Source organism: Cebus imitator, unplaced genomic scaffold (assembly GCF_001604975.1).
Source record: "Cebus imitator isolate Cc_AM_T3 unplaced genomic scaffold, Cebus_imitator-1.0 Scaffold75, whole genome shotgun sequence".
Classification (NCBI taxonomy): domain Eukaryota; kingdom Metazoa; phylum Chordata; class Mammalia; order Primates; family Cebidae; genus Cebus; species Cebus imitator.
The window spans coordinates 6038630-6043196 of record NW_016107390.1 but is presented as its reverse complement, the minus strand read 5'-3'; positions in this window follow the sequence as shown (position 1 = coordinate 6043196).

The window sequence follows — 4567 nt, the reverse complement described above, 5'->3', positions numbered from 1 at the left end:
ACAAGGTGAGACAATCCACATGGACCACTAAGCCCAGCATATGACCCATGACTAGGGCTCAATACATACTAGCTGCTACCAATCAAAGCCAGCACAGATGCTTTAGAAGGGTTTGCATATCATACAAATTAAATTCAATCATCCTCCAGGCAATGTTGGAAGCACCATATGGCAGCTAGATAATTATTCCCACCCAGGTCACTCATTCCTTCTACCCCATCCTGGCAAAAGCCCTGACCTCCATACCAATACTTTCAGTGGGGCTTCATTTGCAGGCTTCTACCTGAGCTGTCTGGCTATTGGCAGTTTTTCATACTGCTGGATTTAGCCAGATTCACATTAGGATATTAAGCTTCAGTATCTAGACTAAGCAGAGATAAACAAAGACAAAGACATCCAAGATAAATAACTCTAGAACCTGAACTCAAAGCTGGTAGCTCTCAGGAAACTCTCAAAGTCTCTGAACTAAGTGGCTGTGTCTTGCCTGAAAGGATAGCAGGGAAGGAAGCTGGGGCCAGGACCGGGAAGACAGAGGAAGCTGAGGGTGGATCCCAACAGTGGCAGCTTGAAGTCCAATCACAACATCTTAAGGAAAAGCGCAATGAGGTTCTGGGAAGGAGAAGTCAGGTGAGGAGGTATCTACTGAATCATGGGGTGGGAGGTATACCTGCTGCAGTGAACACTATGGGGCACTGCCTAGATGCCCCTTCACAGCCAAAGCACTCATTTCTCAAGCCCTTGGGGAATCAGCTCTCAGGGAATCTGCTTAAACTAAGGAGAGCCACCCAGCCCAAGATCACATGGCCTCCCTGGAAGCAGCTCACATCCAAAGTCTGGGCCAGGGGAAAAGTATAAAGGCCTGGCCATAGGCAGGATACCCCTGAGGGGTCATTTCATCTCCAGAGCTCTTACAGCATCAGATGTAACTCCATAACAAGCCTCAATTATCCCCTTCTCTTGCAGGTGTCAATATTGAGAACAGCTCAATGAAGCTCTTAACGTGCAAATTCCCATATCATCATGTTTGCCAGAAAACCTGTCCCAGACACCTACATTGACAAAATCCCTGAAGGAGGCTCTTCTATCAATCTCACTTTCTTGATGAGAAAATTGAGCTTCAAAGATCAAGCAATGTCCCCAAAGACGTGCAGCTGGTAAGTGGCAAAGTCGGATTTTAAACTCTGGTATTTGCAGCCCCAAAGCCCATGGCACTTTCACTGTAATCTCTGCCTCCGTCAAGTTAGTCACTAGTAATAAAGCAGAGATTAAGCGTTCTCAGGATGAGAAAATAGGAAGGCAACCAGGGTGTTATATGGGTGAGATCCCTTTTATGCTCTCCCTGGCTCACTTAAAGCCCTGTGATTAAAGCTGTGGTTCTTTTCCTTGTTATCTCATTCAGCGCTGGTTACTAAATGTTTGTTTTATTAGCCCACTGTATGCTTAGTAGGGGCTCAGGTTTCCTAGTTGTGTTTGCCTAGCTCCTTGTAAGCTTGAGCCATCTGTTCCTCTCAAGGTAGGCTGGATGACATTTTTCCCCCAGAGATTTCCCTACTTTGTATTTTATAAGGGAAGCCGAACTAGCTGATTCGTTCATTGTCCTCTTTCTCTTCTTCCTCCTCCTCATCAATATGAAAACACTGAGAAGCAGGCTTAAGGAACAACGCCATGGCCATATCCATACACTTGAAATTATGTCAGGTTGGGATTGAGAGCTATGATCAAAGTGAAGCAGTGGAAGTGTGCAGTTCATCAAACAGGATTTTTTGAGCCAAAAACCCACAAATGTGTTTCAGCACACTTGAGCTGAGTAATCCTGGGTGAGTTATTAAACTGCTATCTGCAATTTTCTCACCTGTCAAATAGGGCTAATAATAGACTTATTATTTTGTGTGTGAGGATTTGCTGATCTATATATAATGGTTTTAGCACAGTGTTATAAAATAGCAAATACATACTTAAAGTTATCTATTAATGCATGGGAATTAGAGGTGAATCAAGTTGGGCTCGTCATGTACAAAATACTGAGATAAGCTGAGTTCCAGAGGCAGACAGTTCTAAGAGAGCTTCTGACATCAACATTGCAGACAGGCAAGATAATCACTAGTATCCATTCCTTCCGAATATTAATATTATATTCCCTCAAAGGCTGTGACATAGTTGGATTTCTTGAGACCTCTTCTCAGAGAGACAAGAACTTTGTTACTTAAATGGTCAATCAAGATCAGCTCAAAAACAGCACCTGTAGTTTTGTGGTATAACAAACTCTGAATCTGAACAATCATTCATCAGGCAAGTCTAGAAAGAGCTTTCATTTTGGAGTTTAAGGACAAACTATTGAATTGGCCTCTGATATGGGTGACTGGTTGCTCAATTCAATAGAGCTGGCTGTGTAAACACATAACATGCTTTCAGGATGTTTGTTCAGGGTGGGATAAAAAGGGTAACCATTAATCCATCAATTCCTAACCCCCAGTGCTCAAATTTTTACCCTAAAACGTGGTAGCTCCTTGCACTTCCAAGTTGCATATCTATGGACACATTGTGACGGGGAGAAAGAAGCCTTGGTCTGGACACATATAGAAAATGTATAAAGAAATTCTGCAAATTAATAAGTGAAAATCAAACAACCGTACAGAAAATTGGGCTAAATACTTGAATAGGCATTTCACAAAAGGAGATATTTAAATGGCTAGTAATCATACAAAAAAGTGTTCATCGTTGTTTGTCATCATGAAAATGAAAATCAAATCACAAAGATATATGACTACACAACCACCAGAATGCCAAAATTAAAGACTGAAGAAGTTATATATTGGGGTGGTTGGATGTAGGGCAACTGAAACTCTCCTATACCGGCGGTGGGGAGTGTAAATTGGCAAAATCTTTTTAGAAAACTGTTTGACTACATATTCTAAATTGAAACTATTCTGTTACTATTCTAAATTGCGCCTATTCTATTACCCAGAAATTATATTTCTAAGTATTCATCCAAGAGAAATACATATATAATTCACACAAAAAAACACATATAATAGCGTTTGTGGTAGGATTACTGTAATTGTCCTAAACTAGGTTTCTTGACCACAGCACTATTGACACATTGAATTGAATAATTTTTTTGTTGTGGAGGATTTCCTGGTGCTTTATAGGATGATTAGCATTGTCTTGGCCTCTGTTCACTAGGTTCCAGCAGCCTCCCCAACTCATTACAACCCAAAATGTTTCTAGACATTGCCCAATATCCCCTGGGGGCCAAAAAATCATCCCCAGTTGAAAACCATTGTCCTAATTTCAAAAGAATCCAAAAACCTATAAACAACAGTATTAAAAAATAATGGGAAGCATGTTCATTCATTGCAATATTATACAGCAGTGAAAATAAATAAATTAACGTTGTACTTAATTTATTTCGAGACCAAGCAAGTAAAATTGACCTCTGGCTGCAGAAGTCAGAATGGTGCCAAACTTTTGGGGGAATAGTAGCTTGAAAGAGGCATGAGAGAGGCTTCAGGGATGTGAATCATGTTCTTAATTGCAATATTATATTCAAAATACCAATTGTAAACGTTTTAGAGCAATAGATTTAGTTTGTGAACTTTTCTGCATATATATTATATTTCAACGAAAGATGTTTCCCCAAAACAAGGCTGGGCATGGTGGCTCACACCTGTAATCCCCGCACTTTGGGTGGCCACCACAGGCAGATCACTTGAGACCAGGAGTTCGAGACCAGCCTGGCCCAGATGGTGAAACCTGGTCTCTACTAAAAATACAAAAATTAGCAGAGCATGGTGGGATATGCCTGTAATCCCAGCTACTTGAGAGGCTGAGGCGCAAGAATTGCTAGAACCTGGGAGGTGGAGGTTGTAGTGAGCTGAGATCTCACCACTGCACTCCAGCCTGGGCAGCAGAAAGAGAGTCTGTCTCAAAAAAAAAAAAATCCCCAAAACAGATGTTTTGTATACTTTTATTAGTTTTCTAGCAGGAAATTTTATATAGATGTGATATCTGACACATTGCCAAAAATAGAAAGTTTATAGACAGCTGTTTTGTATTGAAATATGTTACTTTTTCTACTTTCCAAAATAGCATCTTGCTACTTTCACTGAATATGATCTCAGTCAGTCTCCTTTGCTCCTGATCAGCAAACAACCTAAATAAACCATCACAGCAATCTCAAATATCATTTTTTTTACTCTAACCCTTCCGTAGAGTTTTCTCTTCTGAAGAATATCACAGACCGTATATTTTTCAAGTCAAAATGTGTTTTTTGAGAATATCACACACCGTTTGAGATAAGTAGTACCTTCCTAGGTCTGCATGACTGCACTAAAATAACTGATAAATTCTATCGCCGTTAAAGCTGACTATGGTTCAGCTGCATTTGATATTCCAGGACCTGACTTTGTATAATTCTGTGTACACATAATTCCCATGTTTTGACCTTTCTACATGTAGTTAGTTACATCTTGTGTGATGTCAGTTCTGTCAGAATGCTGGTCTTTTCCAAAACATATTCTTCACAAAGCATTGTTATCAAAAATTAAGAACTATTCAGGCTGTTCTT